We start from the raw sequence: 23,018 nt of genomic DNA, 5'->3' as shown, positions 1-23,018 counted from the left end.
ATCTAATGTACGTTTCACTTCAGAGAAATTTCAGAGATGTTGGAATTACATTTTTGTAGGAGTTACACTATTTGCTATGAGGTGTGAAAGTCTACAGTAGGTCCACCTTAAACAGAACCTCTATGGTGCCACCCTCCAGCATCTGCACCCATGAACATAATGTCCACCTGCATTATCATATTTAATACAACCAGATGTGAATGGTCAGTTACAGTACCTGTGCAGTGGCCGGGTTTGGGGTGGCCATGTGTTGCTGCTCTCCGGAAGGGATGGTAAGGTGTGGTGACCCCAATGGGAAATAAGTCCAGAGAGTCAGAGTCTGCAGTAAACCAGTGTGCTTCTTTACTGGAGTAGGTCAAGTGCAAAACAATACAGGCGAGGCATAGGGCTGGCTTCTCCTGTCTCCTCCCTAGCAGAAGGGTTTGATGCTATAGAAAGGCCTAAGCTAGCTGTCCCTCTCTCACTCTCAGAAGGCTGGTACCCTGACCAAAGGCTGGAGATCCAGGGTCTGTGGCAGGGTATCCCTGTCTCAGCGTCTTCTTCTGGTCACTCAATAGTCTGGCAGAGTCTGGCAGGTATGTGTCACCGAGGTTCCTGGCCTCGGTGAAGTAAGAACCGGCATTTTATGTGTGAGCAGCAGCTATTGCTAATTGACACCTTGAGATTTAGCATGGCTGTCATAGCTGATCCGGGACGGCTCTTACTGGTAGTAGTCAAAGTGCTGGGTGGATTTACCTCCCTCTGACAGTGGAGCTCAGGAAACTGTGTGCTGTGAACTGAGGGCTGTACTGGGATTTGAAGTTTGAGCCGGGCTGGAGGACTCTAAAGGTGAACAGGCCGCCTATGGACTTGATGAGGCTGAACTGCTAACAGGGTGTGAACACCAAGACACCTGCGTTTTGTTATACACCTTATCTGAATTTTGTTATGCACCAATGTGTGAATAAACACCGCTGTTTGATTCAAGAACTGTGCACTTTGCCTCCGCTAGTCCTAACTACCAGAGCGAATCCCCACAATTGATGGAGGATGCGGGCAAGTGCAGTGAGGCTGGCGTGAACGTCGATATATTTTTGAGTTTGCATTTTTGGGCACAGTTGTATGTCATACATCAAACCAGCTGTATTTCAACCCGTGCCCCACGACAAAATGGAGGCTGTTGTAAAGGCCCTCATGAAGGCTAATTTACAGCAGCGAGAGACCAACCTGCACCAACGTGAGGCTAATAAGCAGCAGCATGAGACCAAACAGTTGCTGCTACAACATGTGATGGCTTTGCAGACAGCAGGAGCAACCCCAAGCGTCCACAATGCCCAGAAAGCAGTCCGTGCAGCGATCCCTAAGATGACACCCGCAGACGACATCGAAACCTACCTGGCGATGTTCGAGAAAGTGGCCACCAGGGAAAAGCTGCCCCGAGAACAGTGGGATGAGGTCGTCGCTCCTTTCCTGGCATCAGAGTCCCAGTGGGTGTATTTAGACTTGCCGGACGATCAAGCGGCCGACTACCCGAAGATAAAGGAGGAGATTTTGGCAAGACTGGGTGTGAATGTGTTAGTCCGGGCCCAGCGGGTATATCAGTGGGGGTTTAAGCCGGCTAAGCCCGCGAGACCCCAGCATTATGACTTACTCCACCTTTTGCAAAAGTGGCTAAAGCCTGATGTGATGAGTCCCACGGCTATGCTGGATAGTCTATTGGCTGACATATTCTGGAAGGCGCTGCCACCCCCTCTCCAGCACTGGATCGGCCAAGTATCTCCTGGAAATGCCCTGGAAATGGTGGACCTGGTGGAACACTATGAGGCCACCAAGAATCTCAAGGGGGGTTCTTTTGGGAGGAGGGCAGGCAAACTCCAGAACTCCCCACCAATGAACCCCCCCCCAGGAGGTTCCCCCTATGGACTGGACCCAGTTAATCTGCTGGCGGTGTCAGGGACCTGGCCACACCAGGGCTGAGTGTCCTCATCGGGTTGAGCCCATGAACACTAATTGTGGTTACCGACAATCGCTATATGCTAGGAAACTGTGTGCCACAGGTACCCCGGAGGCTCTAGACCACTTGTGCCAGGTGGAAGTGGGAGACACTCAAGCGGAGGCGCTGCTGGACTCAGGGAGCTTGGTGACCCTGGTAAGGGCTACCCTGGTGTGGTCCGCTGAGTATACTGGCCGGAAAGTTGGGGTGATGTGCATTCATAGAGACTTGAAAGACTACCCCACTGCGCTGGTGTTTCTAACCACGGTGGCTGGCAGGTGAACCTACAAAGTGGCAGTCGCCACAAATCTCCACTATGAACTCATAATAGGAAGAGACTTTCCAAGTTTCCCTGCCCTAGCCGTTTGTGAGAGTTAAGGATACCCCTAAGACAGGAATAAGCCCAGGAGATTGGCCTTGTTCAGGGGGACGGACAGAGCCCTGGGAACCTGAGGCTGAAGGGCCAGCAGTAGGGGTGACCGTCACTTCGGAGGAAGAGGGGGAGACAACCCTGCGTAGGGTAATGGTGGGAGATGTGGAAGAGTTGCCACCGGGTCCTGGGTTAGCAGACCTCAACGTCTCTGGGGAGAATTTCGGTACAGCCCAACGACGAAACCCAACCGTATCCGGCCTGGAAGAATGTGGTAATACTTTATGGTGTACCCCAACAACCTGGGGCCGAGTCAATGTTTACCCATTTTGTGGTCCACCAGAATATGCTATATCGGGTAAACCAGCTGCGGGGTGAAACTGTTAAATAGTTGGTGGTGCCCATGTTAGAGAAAACTCGTGTTAGAGTTAGCCCACCAACATGTTCTTGGGGGTCATCTGGGACTGCAGAAGATACAGGACCGGATACTACAACAGTTTTACTGGCCCAGTGTCTTTAGAGAGGTGGATGACTTTTGTAAGTCTTGCCCGACCTGCCAAACCACTAGCCCCAGCACCTGTTCCGCAGTCCCTTAGTGCCCCTCCCGATTATTGAGGTACCATTTGAGAGAGTCACTATGGATCTCGTAGGCCCAGTACTGAAGTCCGCTAGCGGGCATCAACACATCTTCGTCGTCCTGGACTATGCCACTCGGTACCCCATCGGCCAAACTCATAGCAAAAGAGTTAATGGAGATGTTTTCCCGAGTGGGGATACTCAAAGAGGTTCTGACTGACCAGGGGACTGCTTTTATGTCCAAGGTCATGCGGGGGCTCTGTAAGTTGCTGAATATCAAACAGATATGAACATATGTCTATCACCCACAAAACTATGTTAAAAGAGTAGTAGCTAAGGATGGAAAGGACTGGGACCTCCTTCTGCCCTATCTTATGTTTGCAGTGGGAGAGGTGCCCCAGGCCTCTACTGGCTTCTCGCCCTTCGAACTACTATATGGCAGACATCCACGTGGTCTGTTGGACATAGAGGCGTGGGAGCAACAACTCACACCATATAAAAGTGTTGTTGAATACGTCACCCAGAGGCAGGAACATATGGAAACCGTGTTGCCGCTGATAAAGGAACATGTGGAGGCCACTCAGCAAGCTCAAAGTCGGGTGTATAATCGGCAGGCTCGGGTCCGGATCTTTAACCCGGGAGACTGGGTTTTGGTGTACCATGTAAATTTACTCAAACCGTGGAAGGATAGGGAGACCAGTACTGACGATACTCCGCGGCCGAGTTTTCTAGAGGGAGAGGTTCCGGGCCCGTAAGTCTGATGTAAGGGAAGCGGTTGCCACAGTGAAGATTGTTGACAGCCTCTCCTCTAAACAGACTCAGGAGGCCAGGGAGTTCATCAGAAGGAACATGGATGTGTTCTCAGACCTCCCTGGATGCACTTCCATAATCCAGCATGACATTGTCACTGAGCCTCAGGCCAAAATCCGGTTGAAACTGAACCGGGTACCCGAGGCTCGGCGATAGGCCATCTCTGAGGAAGTACAACTAATGCTGCAACTAGACGTCATTGAGGAGTCTAGAAGTGAGTGGGCCAGCCCTATAATACCCAAATCAGACGGGACGTTGCGGTTTTGTAACGATTTTCAAAAATTAAACGAGGTATCTAAGTCCGACGCGTATCCCATACCCCGGGTAGATGAGAGGTTAGGACAAGCCCGGTATTTTTCTGTTTTGGACCTTACCAAAGGGTACTGGCAGGTACCCTTAACGGAGGCTTCCAAAGAGAAAACGGCCTTCATCACAAAGGAGGGGCTGTACCAGTATAAGGTGTTACCCTTTGATCTGCATGGTGCCCCCAGCCACTTTCCAAAGGGTAATGGACATTGTGCTACAAACACATCGTCAGTACGCTTCAGCTTACCAGGACAATATTGTCATCCACAGTACCGACTTGAAAAGTCACCTGCCCAAAGTGCCAGCTATAGTAGACTCCCTTCAAAAAGCTGGACTAAGAGCTAACCCAAAAAAATGCGCAATGGGGTTAGAGGAGACAAAATACCTGGGGTATGTCATTGGGCACGGAGTGATCAAACCCCAAGTAAACAAAATAGAGGCGATAAGAAATTGGCCCCGACCTGTCAACACTAAACAAGTAAAGTCGTTCCTAGGAATGATAGGCTATTACATGAGATTTGTTCCCCACTTTGCCACTATGGCCACACCCTTGACAGAGCTCTTGAAGGGACGAAAATCAGTGATGGTTCGCTGGGATGAGCAGGCGGAAGAGACTTTTTCCACTTTGAAGTCGGCCTTGTGCGGGTCACCGGTTTTGGTGACACCCGACTTCAATAGGGAGTTCGTGATACAGACAGATGCCTCCGAAGTAGGCCTCAGTGCTGTACTCTCTCAGGAAGTCAACGGGGAGGAGCATCCCATTGTCTTTTTAAGCCACAAACTCACCCCAGCCGAAACCAGGTATAGTATAGTGGAGAGAGAGTGCCTGGCTATCAAGTGGGCACTCGAGTCTCTCCACTACTATTTGCTGGGGAGAAAGTTCTGCCTGGTGACTGACCACTCCCCTCTCAAGTGGATGAGCCAGGCCAAAGAGAGAAATGCCCAAGTCACCAGGTGGTTCCTGTCCTTACAGAACTTTAAGTTCTCCGTGGAACACAGGGCAGGCCGGTTGCAGGGAAACACGGATGCCCTGTCCCGGGTATACAGTATGGCAGGTGTTCACCCCCTCAGGGTTGAACAAAGGGGGGGGTATGTAAGAAGGTACCTGGAATCTTCGTGGATGGAAGGTATGTGTCACCGAGGTTCCTGTCCTCGGTGAAGTAAGAACCAGCATTTTATGTGTCAGCAGCAGCTATTGCTAATTGACACCTTGAGATTTAGCATGGCTGTCATAGCTGATCTGGGACAGCTCTTACTGGGAGTAGTCAAAGTGCTGGGTGGATTTACCTCCCTCTGACAGTGGAGCTCAGAAGTCTGTGTGCTGTGAACTGAGGGCTGTGCTGGGATTTCATGTTTGATCCTGGCTGAAGGACTCAGGCCCATCTAAAGGTGAACAGGCCGCCTATGGACTTAATGAGGCTGAGCTGCTAACAGGGTGTGAATTAACACCCAGGAGAAAAGGTGACTTTTATTGTTTATGGACTTTCCTTGTGTGTGAACAAACACCAAGCCACCTGCGTTTTGTGATACACCTTATCTGCATTTTGTTATACATCAATGTGTGAATAAGTTGTTTGATTCAAGAACTGTGTACTTTGCCTCTATACTGCATATGCTAGTCCTAACTACCAGAGCGAATCCCCACAATTGTCAGTGGTAGGATAAGTAAGGTACCTGTTTATGCATGCATGTATAACCTTATTATACAAAATTATATTTCTATATGAAAATACCCATAGATCATGTAATATTAGATTGTGCCAGTATAGGCAAAATACATAATTTTTTAAAGGGAGTCTGTCATGTAAATTTACTAATATAACTACCAGCAATGGCCATCAGAACACTTTGGAGGGCACCTTGGAGCAGTTTTTTATAGGAATAAAAGTGCTTCACCTGGACATGGAATAAACACCCAGATGATATAATGATGTTATAATGCTTTTGCAACCTCCTCATGGCCATTGCTGGTAGTTATATTAGTGTCATTTACATGACAGAATCCCTTTAAGAGGTTGTAGGAGGATATAAGTTTAGAGAAAACAGCAACAGGAAACAACAGGGGTATCATTAAAATCCTGTGCCCCAGGACATATTTTACACCCAGCTCCCTTCCGCCATGGGTGTCCCCCACTACCACCTGCATGTTGCTTGGAAGCATGAGACGTAGTGGTGCTTCAATGATATATTCCTGCACTCCCCTCTCCCCCCAAAAACTGATATCACGCACCTACCCGTATATGATAATAATAGTCATACTTAGCAGTATAACTAGAGATTACGTGGCTCCATAATAAATTTTTATAGAAAAACCTCCCCCTCCCTCAGCAGGCAACCAAGGTGGTGATCATACTTACCTGATCCACACCACTCGGTTCTGGCTCCACCGGCAGTTCTTCAGGTCCCAGGTCTCCCAGCATTAACATGGATGTAGACATGGGGGATGTGATGGCTGCAGCCAATGACTGACCACAGCAGTGACGGGTCACGTGGCACACAGGTGACTCCCAGCATTTCTAGGAGATTATTATGGGCTATCAGAGGACATTAGAGGGCAGAGTTTTAAGCAGAGGGAACTATAACTATCAGCATATACAGACTGTTATTATAGGGCATCAGTAGACATTATAGGGAGAAAGGTATGAGGGGAGAACTACAACTCCCAGCATGACTAGGCTTATTTGCTATCATAGGACATTTCAGGGAGTGAGTATGAGGAAAGAACTACAACTCCTAGTAATTAATAATTTATAGAGAAGGGAAAACACTAATCTCTCCTCCACATACAGAAGCTCTGCACCCTAACATTGTGACATCCCACAGGTTCTTCACCACTTCTCTGCACTGTTGTGCTCTCTCTCTCTTCCTGTACTGGTCAAATGATGATGACATCACTCAGGTCCTTCTCCACTTCTCCTATGTACTTCTGAGCTCTCTCTTCCTGTACTGGTCACATGGTCACATGATGACGACATTGATATAATTACTCAGGTCCTTCACTACCATTTATGTCTTTTCAGTGTGAGCTATGTTGCCAACAAAATTGCGTCCAACCCCTTCCCCCTTCAAGCGCAAGACACGGTACAGAGTCTGTCTACTGTGCCAATGCCACAGTAGGGATATGTTCAGATGTTGGGTCATGAAAGTAAATAAACATCCTCTTTCTGCCATCCCGGGCCCCCTACTGGTGAGGGACCCATAGCAGCCATAGCAATAGTTATAATGCCACTATACAAGTAACAAATATATCACCATGCTATTATTGAGCAAAATACAGTAAACCAATACCAACATCACCAATATTAATAAAAACACTATCCAGGGGCGTAAATTATAGAAATCTTGGGGGCCCATAGCCAAACCTTTTGTGCCTGGCCCCTTCCCGACAAAAAACTCACTGAAAGAAGTGGCCTAAATGGGAGAAATTGCTCCAAACCCAGACACTGTAGCGTGTCTATAACCGGGTGAGCAATTCCTCCGCATGCGGTCCGCAGACAACGGCAATCCCCTGCAAAAAATGCGTACAATGGAGGATGCCGGGGCGGACTGCATGCACCACAAGAACATCTTACACAAAATGATACATTGTGCAGATAAAAAAATATACATACAAAAATCACTGCAAAAAATGCACCAAAATGATACGCAACTGACAATACTAGCTAATTCCTCAGGCCGATGTTAAAAGCTGAGAACTTTACCAATATCTTCCAGTCAGGAACATATCGGAGCCCCTCATGCACCACCTCACGGTGTCTCAGCACGCATGGGGTCCTACCACTCAACTGCCCGTGGTGTGTGAACAGGGTCTGAACAGTGCTAGAAACCAGCTCACAGCCAGACTCTCACATGCCTCCATAGTGGTATCACCAATGCACTGTGAGGTAGAATAAAGCTGTGAGCCGCACCCACAACAGACCATGTGACACAGAAGCTACCAGGTGCAAAAGAATGTTACCAACAAAATAAAGTGGCACATTCTATACACATAAAGACAAAAACTTACTGAAAAAAGTGGCCTAAACGGGTGAAAATGCTCCAAACCCAGACACTGTAGCGTGTCTATAACCGGGTGAGCTATTCCTCCGCATGCGGTCCGCAGACAACGGCAATCCCCAGCAAAAAATGCGTACAATGGAGGATGACAGGGCGGACTGCATGCACCACAAGAACATCTTACACAAAATGATACATTGTGCAGATGAAAAAATATACATACAAAAATTACTGCAAAAAATGCACCAAAATGATCCGCAACTGACAATACTAGCTAATTCCTCAGGCCGATGTTAAAAGCTGAGAACTTTGCCAATATCTTCCAGTCAGGAACATATCGGAGCCCCTTCCCGCACAAATATAAGCACAGAGGGACGGCTGTGGATGTAGTGTTTCTGGATTTTGCAAAGGCTTTTGATACTGTCCCTCATAGATGTTTAATAGGTAAAGTAAGGTCTATAGGCTTGGAAAGTATAGTTTGCAATTGGATTGAAAACTGGCTGAAGGACCATGTCCAGAGAGTTGTGGTCAATGATTCCTATTCAGAATGGTCCCAGGTTATAAGTGGTATACCCCAAGGTTCAGTGCTGGGCCCTTTATTATTGAATTTATTTATTAATGATATCGAGGATAGGATTAGCAGCATTTCTATTTTTGCAGATGAGACTAATCTATGTAGTACTGTGCAGTCTATGGAAGATGTCCATATACTACAAGCTGACTTGAACACTCTGAGTGTTTGGGCATCAACTTGGCAAATGAGGTTCAATGTGGATAAATGTAAAATTATGCATCTTCGTAGTAATAATATGTCCTAGGGGATGTAACACTGGGGGAGTCACTTATAGAAAAAGATTTGGGTGTCCTTGTAGTTAATAGATTGTATGGGCCCGGAAGTGTGTATACAAGGAAGGGAACACATGATGGCATGGTTCCGTTCATTGTATAGGTGTATGTGGTGTATAATAAAGTTATTGATTTCTTACCTGGCAACAGGATTTAATTGGTGAAGTCATCGGCGAATGACGTCTGGGAAAAGTTGCAGGTGCCCTTAGAGAATGGTGATTGGTCCTTCTCTTCAACGGACGTTCCAGGTACCTGTAAAAGAAGGAGATAACGGTCAGTGCGCATTCACGGCACTGGACAACAAATAGTTCTCGCCCCCCCTCCCCTATATTGTCATGATGTTAGACTCATTGAGTGAAGTCACTCATTAATGAGTGGACGTGTTGTTAGTTATTTAAAGAATTAACATTGCGGCCTTTACCTCTACGTATATACTGATATATAATTTCCTTAATAAATGTTATTCAGAAGTTAACTGGTCTTGGTAGCAATTTCTGGAACCTATGCTCATCATGAATAACAGCATACAATGTCAATCAGCTGCTTCTAAGGCCACCAGGATATTGTCATGCATTAAACGAGGCATGGACTCGCGGGGCAGGGATGTAATATTACCACTTTACAAAGCGTTGGTGCGGCCTCATCTGGAATATGCAGTTCAGTTCTGGGCACTAGTCCATAGACAGGACGCCCTGCAGCTGAAAAAAGTACAGAGGAGAGCGACTAAACTGATAAGGCGCATGGAGGGTCTTAGTTATGAAGAAAGAATAAAAGAATAGAATTTATTTAGTCTTGAGAAGAGATGTCTAAGGCTACTTTTACATTCGTGTTTTGGGCCGATCCGTCATGGATCTGCAAAAACGGATCCGTTATAATAATACAACCGCATGCATCTATCATGAATGTATACATCTGTAACATAGCCAAGATGGGTCCATCATGAACTCCATTGAATATCAATGGGAGATGGATCCGTTTTCTTTTGTGCCAGATTGTGTCAGAGAAAACGTTTGGCTCAGTTTCATCAAGCGGACAGCAAAACGCTGCAGGTAGCGTTTGGTGTCCACCTCCAGAGCCGAATGGAGACTGATAGGAGGCAAACTGATGTATTCTGAGCGGATCCTTTTCCATTCAGAATGCATTTCTGCGTTTTGGACCGCTTGTGAGAGCCCATGACGGATCTCACAAACGGAAAGCCAAAACGCAAGTGTGAAAGTAGTCTAAGGGGGGACATGATTAACCTATACAAATATATAAATGGGCCATACAAAAAATACGGAGAAAAACTGTTCCATGCCCTCAAAAGACAAGGGGGCACTGCCTCCGACTGAAGAAGAAAAAGTGTAGTCTCCAGAAGCGTCAAAACTAGGGATGAGCGAACCCGAACTGTATAGTTCGGGTTCGTACCGAATTTTGGGGTGTCCGTGACACGGACCCGAACCCGAACATTTTCGTAAAAGTCCGGGTTCGGTGTTCGGCGCTTTCTTGGCGCTTTTTGAAAGGCTGCAAAGCAGCCAATCAACAAGCGTCATACTACTTGGCCCAAGAGGCCATCACAGCCATGCCTACTATTGGCATGGCTGTGATTGGCCAGTGCACCATGTGACCCAGCCTCTATTTAAGCTGGAGTCACGTAGCGCCGCACGTCACTCTGCTATGATCAGTATAGGGAGAGGTTGCAGCTGCGACGTTAGGGCGAGATTAGGCAGATTAACTCCTCCAAAAGACTTCATTCTGTGATCGATCTGCAGCTGTGGATCATTGAAGTGCTATTATTGACTTGCTCACTTTTTTGAGGCTGCCCAGAGCGTTTTTAGATCACTTTTTTTCTGGGGTGATCGGCGGCCATTTTGTGACTTGTGGTGCGCCAGCACGAGCTATCACCAAGTGTATTTAACCATCGATAGTGTGGTTATTTTGTGCTATATCCTACATCAGCTGCAGGCTGAGCCTGTGTCACCGAAGTGCATTTAACCATCAACAGTCTGGTTATTTTTTGGCCATATACTACATCAGCTGCAGGCTGAGCCTGTGTCACCCAAGTGCATTTAACCATCAACAGTCTGATTATTTTTTGGCCATATACTACATCAGCTGCAGGCTGAGCCTGTGTCACCCAAGTGTATTTAACCATCGATAGTGTGGTTATTTTGTGCTATATCCTACATCAGCTGCAGGCTGAGCCTGTGTCACCCAAGTGCATTTAACCATCAACAGTCTGATTATTTTTTGGCCATATACTACATCTGGTGCAGGCTGAGCCTGTGTCACCCAAGTGCATTTAACCATCAACAGTCTGATTATTTTTTGGCCATATACTACATCTGGTGCAGGCTGAGCCTGTGTCACCCAAGTGCATTTAACCATCAACAGTGTGGTTATTTTTTGGCCATATATTACATCAGGGGCAAGTTGAGCCTGTCACCCAGCGCCTAAAAAATAGACCTGACATTTCTATTCAACCAAATCTGTACTGTTTTAGCTGGTCAAGTTATTTGTATTGACCGTAAAAGCACACTTTTTTTTCTGGATTGAAAAAGCATTCCCAAATTTGCCATTCTCAAAATAACTAGTTTCTGGTATTTGAGGCCTACTTGAAATCTATCCCAAAAAGAAAATCTTACATTGAAGGTATTGATAGTGTCATTCAGAAAAACCTAAGACACACACTAGCGTGCTGATAGAAGTGTGATTCTGTGATTAAACCTATACCTGTCACACAGCGCAAAAAAAAACAGGTCTCACATCTCTATTAAACCAAATCTGCACTGTTTTAGCTGGTCAAGTTATTTGTAGTGACCGTAAAAGCAGACTTTTTGTTCTGGGTTGAAAAAGCATTCCCAAATTTGCCATTCTCAAAATAACTAGTTTCTGGTATTTGAGGCCTACTTGAAATCTATCCCAAAAAGAAAATCTTACATTGAAGGTATTGATAGTGTCATTCAGAAAAACCTAAGACACACGCTAGCGTGCTGATAGAAGTGTGATTCTGTGATTAAACCTATACCTGTCACACAGCGCAAAAAAAAACAGGTCTCACATCTCTATTCAACCAAATCTGCACTGTTTTAGCTGGTCAAGTTATTTGTAGTGACCGTAAAAGCAGACTTTTTGTTCTGGGTTGAAAAAGCATTCCCAAATTTGCCATTCTCAAAATAACTAGTTTCTGGTATTTGAGGCCTAATTGAAATCTATCCCAAAAAGAAAATCTTACATTGAAGGTATTGATAGTGTCATTCAGAAAAACCTAAGACACACGCTAGCGTGCTGATAGAAGTGTGATTCTGTGATTAAACCTATACCTGTCACAGCGCAAAAAAAAACAGGTCTCACATCTCTATTCAACCAAATCTGCACTGTTTTAGCTGGTCAAGTTATTTGTAGTGACCGTAAAAGCACACTTTTTGTTCTGGGTTGAAAAAGCATTCCCAAATTTGCCATTCTCAAAATTGTGGTGAACGGGAACAATGAGGAAAACATCTAATAAGGGACGTGGACGCGGACGTGGACATGGTCGTGGTGGTGTTAGTGGACCCTCTGGTGCTGGGAGAGGACGTGGCCGTTCTGCCACAGCCACACGTCCTAGTGAACCAACTACCTCAGGTCCGAGTAGCCAGCAGAATTTACAGCGATATTTGGTGGGGCCCAATGCCGTTCTAAGGATGTTAAGGCCTGAGCAGGTACAGGCATTAGTCAATTGGGTGGCCGACAGTGGATCCAGCACGTTCACATTATCTCCCACCCAGTCTTCTGCAGAAAGCGCACAGATGGCGCATGAAAACCAAGCCCATTGGTCTGTCACATCACCCCCATGCATATCAGGGAAACTGTCTGAGCCTCAAGTTATGCAGCAGTCTCTTATGCTGTTTGAAGACTCTGCTGCCAGGGTTTCCCAAGGGCATCCACCTAGCCCTTCCCCAGGGGTGGAAGAGATAGAATGCACTAACGCACAACCACTTATTTTTCCTGATGATGAGGACATGGGAATACCACCTCAGCACGTCTCTGATGATGACGAAACACAGGTGCCAACTGCTGCGTCTTTCTGCAGTGTGCAGACTAAACAGGAGGTCAGGGATCAAGACTGGGTGGAAGACGATGCAGGGGACGATGAGGTCCTAGACCCCACATGGAATGAAGGTCGTGCCACTGACTTTCACAGTTCGGAGGAAGAGGCAGTGGTGAGACCGAGCCAACAGCGTAGCAAAAGAGGGAGCAGTGGGCAAAATCAGAACACCCGCCGCCAAGAGACTCCTCCTGCTACTGACCGCCGCCATCTGGGACCGAGCACCCCAAAGGCAGCTTCAAGGAGTTCCCTGGCATGGCACTTCTTCAAACAATGTGCTGACGACAAGACCCGAGTGGTTTGCACGCTGTGCCATCAGAGCCTGAAGCGAGGCATTAACGTTCTGAACCTTAGCACAACCTGCATGACCAGGCACCTGCATGCAAAGCATGAACTGCAGTGGAGTAAACACCTTAAAAACAAGGAAGTCACTCAGGCTCCCCCTGCTACCTCTTCTGCTGCTGCCGCCTCGGCCTCTTCTGCTGCCGCCGCCTCGGCCTCTTCTGCTGCTGCTGCCGCCGCCTCGGCCTCTTCCTCCGCCTCTGGAGGAACGTTGGCACCTGCCGCCCAGCAAACATGGGATGTACCACCAACACCACCACCTGCGTCACCAAGCATCTCAACCATGTCACACGGCAGCGTTCAGCTCTCCATCTCACAAACATTTGAGAGAAAGCGTAAATTCCCACCTAGCCACCCTCGATCCCTGGCCCTGAATGCCAGCATTTCTAAACTACTGGCCTATGAAATGCTGTCATTTAGGCTGGTGGACACACACAGCTTCAAACAGCTCATGTCACTTGCTGTCCCACAGTATGTTGTTCCCAGCCGCCACTACTTCTCCAAGAGAGCCGTGCCTTCCCTGCACAAACAAGTGTCCGATAAAATCAAGTGTGCACTGCGCAACGCCATCTGTGGCAAGGTCCACCTAACCACAGATACGTGGACCAGTAAGCACGGCCAGGGACGCTATATCTCCCTAACTGCACACTGGGTAAATGTAGTTGCGGCTGGGCCCCAGGCGGAGAGCTGTTTGGCGCACGTCCTTCCGCCGCCAAGGATCGCAGGGCAACATTCTTTGCCTCCTGTCTCCTCCTCCTCCTACTCAGCTTCCTCCTCCTCTTCTTCCACCTGCTCATCCAGTCAGCCACACACCTTCACCACCAACTTCAGCACAGCACGGGGTAAACGTCAGCAGGCCATTCTGAAACTCATATGTTTGGGGGACAGGCCCCACACCGCACAGGAGTTGTGGCGGGGTATAGAACAACAGACCGACGAGTGGTTGCTGCCGGTGAGCCTCAAGCCCGGCCTGGTGGTGTGCGATAATGGGCGAAATCTCGTTGCAGCTCTGGGACTAGCCGGTTTGACGCACATCCCTTGCCTGGCGCATGTGCTGAATTTGGTGGTGCAGAAGTTCATTCGCAACTACCCCGACATGTCAGAGCTGCTGCATAAAGTGCGGGCCGTCTGTTCGCGCTTCCGGCTTTCACACCCTGCCGCTGCTCGCCTGTCTGCGCTACAGCGTAACTTCGGCCTTCCCGCTCACCGCCTCATATGCGACGTGCCCACCAGGTGGAACTCCACCTTGCATATGCTGGACAGACTGTGCGAGCAGCAGCAGGCCATAGTGGAGTTTCAGCTGCAGCACGCACGGGTCAGTCGCACTGTGGATCAGACCCACTTCACCACCAATGACTGGGCCTCCATGCGAGACCTGTGTGCCCTGTTGCGCTGTTTCGAGTACTCCACCAACATGGCCAGTGGCGATGACGCCGTTATCAGCGTTACAATACCACTTCTATGTCTCCTTGAGAAAACACTTAGGGCGATCATGGAAGAGGAGGTGGCCCAGGAGGAAAAGGAGGAAGAGGGGTCATTTTTAGCACTTTCAGGCCAGTCTCTTCGAAGTGACTCAGAGGGAGGTTTTTTGCAACACCAGAGGCCAGGTACAAATGTGGCCAGACAGGGCCCACTACTGGAGGACGAGGAGGATGAGGAGGAGGTGGAGGAGGATGAGGATGAAGCATGTTCACAGCGGGGTGGCACCCAAAGCAGCTCGGGCCCATCACTGGTGCGTGGCTGGGGGGAAACACAGGACGATGGCGATACGCCTCCCACAGTGGACAGCTTGTCCTTACCTCTGGGCAGCCTGGCACACATGAGAGACTACATGCTGCAGTGCCTGCGCAACGACAGCAGAGTTGCCCACATTTTAACGTGTGCGGACTACTGGGTTGCCACCCTGCTGGATCCCCGGTACAAAGACAATGTGCCCACCTTACTTCCTACACTGGAGCGTGATAGGAAGATGCGCGATTACAAGCGCACGTTGGTAGACGCGCTACTGAGAGCATTCCCAAATGTCACAGGGGAACCAGTGGAAGCCCAAGGCGAAGGCAGAGGAGGAGCAAGAGGTCGCCAACGCAGCTGTGTCACGCCCAGCTCCTCTGAGGGCAGGGTTAGCATGGCAGAGATGTGGAAAAGTTTTGTCAACACGCCACAGCTAAGTGCACCACCACCTGATACGGAACGTGTTAGCAGGAGGCAACATTTCACTAACATGGTGGAACAGTACCTGTGCACACCCCTCCACGTACTGACTGATGGTTCGGCCCCATTCAACTTCTGGGTCTCCAAATTGTCCACGTGGCCAGAGCTAGCCTTTTATGCCTTGGAGGTGCTGGCCTGCCCGGCAGCCAGCGTTTTGTCTGAACGTGTATTCAGCACGGCAGGGGGCGTCATTACAGACAAACGCAGCCGCCTGTCTACAGCCAATGTGGACAAGCTGACGTTCATAAAAATGAACCAGGCATGGATCCCACAGGACCTGTCTATCCCTTGTGCAGATTAGATATTAACTACCTCCCCTTAACAATATATTATTCTACTCCAGGGCACTTCCTCATTCAATACTGTTTTTAATTTCATTTTACCATTATATTGCGGGGCAACCCAAAGTTGAATGAACCTCTCCTCTGTCTGGGTGCCGGGGCATAAATGTGTGACAGTGGCCTGTTCCAGTGGTGGCTGACGTGAAGCCTGATTCTCTGCTATGACATGAATACAGATTCTGCGCTGACATAAGGCCAGATTCTCTGTTACGGGACCGCTCTCCTCTGTCTGGGTGCCGGAGCCTAAATGTGTGACAGTGGCCTGTTCCAGTGGTGGGTGACGTGAAGCCTGATTCTCTGCTATGACATGAATACAGATTCTGCGCTGACATAAGGCCAGATTCTCTGTTATGGGACCTCTCTCCTCTGCCTGGGTGCCTGGGCCTAAATGTGTGACAGTGGCCTGTTCCAGTGGTGGGTGACATGAAGCCTGATTCTCTGCTATGACATGAAGACAGATTCTGCGCTGACATAAGGCCAGATTCTCTGTTACGGGACCTCTCTCCTCTGCCTGGGTGCCTGGGCCTAAATGTGTGACAGTGGCCTGTTCCAGTGGTGGGTGACGTGAAGCCTGATTCTCTGCTATGACATGAAGACAGATTTTGCGCTGACATAAGGCCAGATTCTCTGTTACGGGACCGCTCTCCTCTGTCTGGGTGCCTGGGCCTAAATGTGTGACAGTGACCTGTTCCAGTGGTGGGTGACGTGAAGCCTGATTCTCTGCTATGACATGAATACAGATTCTGCGCTGACATAAGGCCAGATTCTCTGTTACGGGACCTCTCTCCTCTGCCTGGGTGCCTGGGCCTAAATGTGTGACAGTGGCCTGTTCCAGTGGTGGGTGACGTGAAGCCTGATTCTCTGCTATGACATGAAGACAGATTCTGCGCTGACATAAGGCCAGATTCTCTGTTACGGGACCTCTCTCCTCTGCCTGGGTGCCTGGGCCTAAATGTGTGACAGTGGCCTGTTCCAGTGGTGGGTGACTTGAAGCCTGATTCTCTGCTATGACATGAATACAGATTCTGCGCTGACATAAGGCCAGATTCTCTGTTACGGGACCTCTCTCCTCTGCCTGGGTGCCTGGGCCTAAATGTGTGACAGTGGCCTGTTCCAGTGGTGGGTGACGTGAAGCCTGATTCTCTGCTATGACATGAAGACAGATTCTGCGCTGACATAAGGCCAGATTCTCTGTTACTGGACTGCTCTCCTCTGTCTGGGTGCCGGGGCCTAAATGTGTGACAGTGGCCTGTTCCAGTGGTGGGTGACGTGAAGCCTGATTCTCTGCTATGACATGAATACAGATTCTGCGCTGACATAAGGCCAGATTCTCTGTTACGGGACCTCTCTCCTCTGCCTGGGTGCCTGGGCCTAAATGTGTGACAGTGGCCTGTTCCAGTGGTGGGTGACGTGAAGCCTGATTCTCTGCTATGACATGAAGACAGATTCTGCGCTGACATAAGGCCAGATTCTCTGTTACGGGACCGCTCTCCTCTGTCTGGGTGCCGGGGCCTAAATGTGTGACAGTGTCCTGTTCCAGTGGTGGGTGACGTGAAGCCTGATTCTCTGCTATGACATGAAGACAGATTCTGCGCTGACATAAGGCCAGATTCTCTGTTACGGGACCTCTCTCCTCTGCCTGGGTGCCTGGGCCTAAATGTGTGACAGTGGCCTGTTCCAGTGGTGGGTGACTTGAAGCCTGATTCTCTGCTATGACATGAATACAGATTCTGCGCTGACATAAGGCCAGATTCTCTGTTACGGGACCTCTCTCCTCTGCCTGGGTGCCTGGGCCTAAATGTGTGACAGTGGCCTGTTCCAGTGGTGGGTGACGTGAAGCCTGATTCTCTGCTATGACATGAAGACAGATTCTGCGCTGACATAAGGCCAGATTCTCTGTTACGGGACCGCTCTCCTCTGTCTGGGTGCCGGGGCCTAAATGTGTGACAGTGGCCTGTTCCAGTGGTGGGTGACGTGAAGCCTGATTCTCTGCTATGACATGAAGACAGATTCTGCGCTGACATAAGGCCAGATTCTCTGTTACGGGACCTCTCCTCTGCCTGGGTGCCTGGGCCTAAATGTGTGACAGTGGCCTGTTCCAGTGGTGGGTGACGTGAAGCCTGATTCTCTGCTATGACATGAAGACTGATTCTGCGCTGACATGAAGCCAGATTCTCTGCTATGGCATGAAGAGACTGATTCTCTGCTGACATGAAGCCAGATTCTTTGCTATGGCATGAATAGACTGATTCTCTGCTGACGTGAAGCCAGATTCTCTGCTATGGGACCTCTGTCCAATTGATATTGGTTCATTTTAATTTTTTTAATTTTAATTTTAATTCATTTCCCTATCCACATTTGTTTGCAGGGGATTTACCTACATGTTGCTGCATTTTGCAGCCCTCTAGCTCTTTCCTGGGCTGTTTTACAGCCTTTTTAGTGCCTAAAAGTTCGGGTCCCCATTGAATTCAATGGGGTTCGGGTTCGGGACGAAGTTCGGATCGGGTTCGGATCCCGAACCCGAACATTTCCGGGAAGTTCGGCCGAACTTCTCGAACCCGAACATCCAGGTGTTCGCTCAACTCTAGTCAAAACTTCTTTAGGCCTCATGCGCACAACCGTAGTTCTAGTCCGCATCCGAGCCGGCTCGGGTGCGGACCCATTCACTTCAATGGGGCCGTAAAAGATGCGGACAGCACTCCGTGTGCTGTCCGCATCCATTGCTCCATTCTGTGGCCCCGCCAAAAAAATATAACATGTCCTATTCTTGTCCATTTTGCGGACAAGAATAGGCATTTCTACAATGGGCCGCCCGCAAAAAACTGCACGGTTGTGTGCATATAGCCTTAAGCCTCTTTCACACGGGCGAGAATTCCACACGGGTGTAATGCACGAGATGAACGCATTGCATCCGCACTGAATCCGGACCCATTCATTTCTATGGGGCTGTGCACGTGAGCGGTGATTTTCACACATCACTTGTGCGTTGCGTGAAAAACGCAGCATGCTCTATATTGTGCGTTTTTCACGCAACGCAGGCCCCATAGAAGTGAATGGGGCTGCATGAAAATCACAAGCATCCGCAAGCAAGTGCGGATGCGGTGCGATTTTTACGCATGGTTGCTAGGAGAAGATTGGGATGGGGACCTGATCATTATTATTTTCCCTTATAATATGGTTATAAGGGAAAATGATAGCATTCTTAATACAGAATGCTAAGTAAATTAGGGGGGGTTAAAAAATTTTTTTCAATTAAACTCACCTTATCCACTTGTTCGCACAGCCCGGCTTGTCTTCTTTCTTCTTCTTTGATGACCTGAGGTAAAAGGACCTTTGGTGACGTCACTGCGCAGATCACATGGTCCATCACATGATCCATCACCATGGCGATGGATCATGTGATTGACCATGTGATGAGCGCAGTGACGTCATCAAAGGTCCTTTACCCAGGTCCTGAAGAAAGAAGAAAAAAGAGATCCGCTACGCGACCAAGTGGATGGGGTGAGTTATATTTGTTTATTATTTTTAACCCCTCAGAGGACATTTTACTAAGCATTCTGTATTAAGAATGCTATTATTTTCCCTTATAACCATGTTATAAGGGAAAATAATAAAATCTACAGAACACCTAACCCAAATCTGTGAAGAAGTCCGGGTTCGGGTCTGGGTACCAACATGCCGATTTTTCGCACGCGCGTGCAAAACGCATTAAAACGCTTTGCACTCGCGGGGAAAAATCTTGCATTTTCCCGCAACGCACCCGCATCTTTTCCCGCACGTCACCTGCAATGCCCGTGTGAACCCAGCCTTACTGTGAGAACTGTGAATCTGTGGAATAGACTTCTTCAAGACATGGTGACAGCAGGAACAGTGGACAGTTTTAAAAAGGGTTTAGATGAATTCTTAAAAGTAAACAACATTAATGCTTAAGAAAATGTGTAGAAATCTAAGTCTCATTTCCTTCTGTGATTCACATCCCTACATATTCCCTGGTTGAACTTGATGGACTTATGTATTTTTTCAACCGTATTAACTATGTAACTATGTAGCAATTTTAGTAATATATATACAGTACAGACCAAAAGTTTGGACACACCTTCTCATTCAAAGAGTTTTCTTTATTTTCATGACTATGAAAATTGCAGATTCACACTGAAAGCATCAAAACTATGAATTAACACATGTGGAATTATACACATAACAAACAAGTGTGAAACAACTGAAAATATGTCATACTCTAGGTTCTTCAAAGTAGCCACCTTTTGCTTTGATTACTGCTTTGCACACTCTTGTCGTTCTCTTGATGAGCTTCAAGAGGTAGTCCCCTGAAATGGTTTTCACTTCAGAGGTGTGCCCTGTCAGGTTTAATAAGTGGGATTTCTTGCCTTATAAATGGGTTTGGGACCATCAGTGGCGTTGAGGAGAAGTCAGGTGGATATACAGCTGATAGTCCTACTGAATAGACTGTTAGAATTTGTATTATGGCAAGAAAAAAGCAGCTAAGTAAAGAAAAACGAGTGGCCATCATTACTTTAAGAAATGAAGGTCAGTCAGTCAGCCGAAAAATTGGGAAAACTTTGAAAGTAAGGGCTATTTGACCATGAAGGAGAGTGATGGGGTGCTGCGCCAGATGACCTGGCCTCCACAGTCACCGGACCTGAACCCAATCGAGATGGTTTGGGGTGAGCTGGACCGCAGAGTGAAGGCAAAAGGGCCAACAAGTGCTAAGCATCTCTGGGAACTCCTTCAAGACTGTTGGAAGACCATTTCAGGGGACTACCTCTTGAAGCTCATCAAGAGAACGCCAAGAGTCTGCAAAGTAGTAATCAAAGCAAAAGGTGGCTACTTTGAAGAACCTAGAATATGACATATTTCATAGTTTTGATGCCTTCATAGTCATAAAAATAAAGAAAACTCTTTGAATGAGAAGGTGTGTCCAAACTTTTGGTCTGTACTGTATATACAGTATATTATTATTACACAGTGATAACTCTCTGAGTACAGATAATATAGTAAATGTCCCCTGCAGTCCTATGTAACAGCACAGATAACACAGTGATGGATATCCGAGTACAGAAAATGTAGTAGTGTTACCTGCAGTCCTATGTAAAACCATAGATAATACTAGTGCTGTTAATGTGGTAGTGTTACCTGCAGTCCTATGTAAAACCACAGATAACACTAGTGCTGATAATGTGGTAGTGTTACCTGCAGTCCTATGTAAAACCACAGATAACACTAGTGCTGAAAATGTGGTAGTGTTACCTGCAGTTCTATGTAAAACCACAGATAACACTAGAGCTGATAATGTGGTAGTGTTACCTACGTTCTTAGTGTGCCTCCCTGTGCCTTTCCCACGAACTCCATGCTGGAAGCACTGCCTCCTCTTCCATCTTCTTCCTCTTGCCCCTCACAGAACGTCCTGATGCAGCTGCATCAAGATATAGGAACACTTTGGGCATGGTGATGGTGACACACACAGGGACAGACACACACATAGGGACAGACACACACATAGGGACAGACACACACACAGGAACAGACACACACACAGGGACAGACACAGGAACACACAGGGGCAGACGCACACACAGGGACAGATGCACACACAGGGACAGATGCACGCACAGGGACACACACACACAGGGACACACACACACACAGGGACACACACTCATGGACAGACACCTATGCAATAGTGAGATCGTCAACCATCTTCTATCTAATGTGTGTGGCCACCTTTAGGGGACAATAAAGGGAATTCTACCTTTAGTTATGGTCCAACTATTTTTTACCTTCTAATATGACTCCCACTGATTCCCAGTACTGAGGGCACATGGACTGGGATTTAAAAGGGAATTATTAATGTAACGCCCCAGAGTGGCATTACCACTTCTTCAGCCCGCTACTGTCTCTAATGGGCTAATATAATGTCATCTTGTGTATTTATTTCAGGTCCACTACACTGTGCAATCCTATTTCTAATGTTTGCAACTATGCTCAAATGTAATGTGCCTGGTTCACCAGCATGTGGCAGCAAACATGGCAGAGCTATACTTACATAGAATGGAGCTTTCCATTCCATTCTAAACCTCCCCTTCCCTGGCGAGTCCCACTTCCTGCAGGAAGGGTGAGAGTGAGAGTGAGTTCCAGCTTACCCCCTGACAATGGAGGGTTTGCTGGGAACGTCTCTGCTGGACGTTCCCTAGCCAAGCCAGTCAGAGCACCCTCAGCTCTGCTGGACATGGAGGCCAAAGCTTGAAGCCTCAGGAGCCAGGAGGAGTGTTCCCTGGCCAAACTTAGAGTCAGACTGCCAAGAGTTGTGCATCATAAAGAAGAAGCAGAGTCATACAGTCAGCTTGTCAGTGCACAAGAGCCAGAGATCAACAGATGTAGCAGAGACGAGTTTGCCTGCCAGAGTTTTAATGCTAAAGCCTGCTGGAACCAAGACAAAGTTGGAAGGTTGTGTCTGATGAAAGCTTACCAATGTAAAGCTGCTTTTCAACTGCATCTTAAGCTCTGGTCTCAAGTTATTCTTTTATCCCCCAATCATTCCCCCCATTTGTTTGCTTCGGCGCCAAAGCCTGGGGTCCATCCCTATCCAGGTAGGAGCACCGTGACACACATAAAGGGACATTTTAGGCCGCACTATACCACTCGCCATTCCTACACCTTGGACTTATGTCATTACATCTATTAAGGGCCCTAGGGGGAACCAGCCTATTGCATCAACATGTACCAGAAGGTGGTCTAAACTTTAACCCATTAGGCACTGGCTAGACTGTGGTATGGAGTCCAAGCAATGCCTGCCCCAGGAGAAAACTCTGTCTACCCTGTTCTGAGTCCTGGGGTCCCCCACCCCAGCAGGGCACATAGCAAAAATTGTTTGCATTGCTGGGGTAAGCTGCCCTAGAATTCAGAACAGGCAGTTTAATGAAGACCAGGACACAGCTGCAGTAGTGAGCGGGCATGTTGGGTCCCCCCCAGGCACAGTGGGCCCCAGAACTTGCACGGGTATGCCGGGTGCTGACGTTGGCCCTGAGAGTGAGGGCTTAGTCCATGTATTATGTTTGCATCTATCGTTTTAGTGCATTATTTTCTGTGATTTTATAAATGTAGCCATGCACATCCGAATATTTACTATCATATCGTGTAGGATGTGTTGTATTTTTTTTCTGTGAT

Source organism: Bufo bufo, chromosome 4, assembly GCF_905171765.1.
Source record: "Bufo bufo chromosome 4, aBufBuf1.1, whole genome shotgun sequence".
NCBI classification, from domain to species: Eukaryota; Metazoa; Chordata; class Amphibia; order Anura; family Bufonidae; genus Bufo; species Bufo bufo.
The sequence above is the reverse complement of the archived record's forward strand: the minus strand, read 5'-3'. Positions refer to the sequence as shown.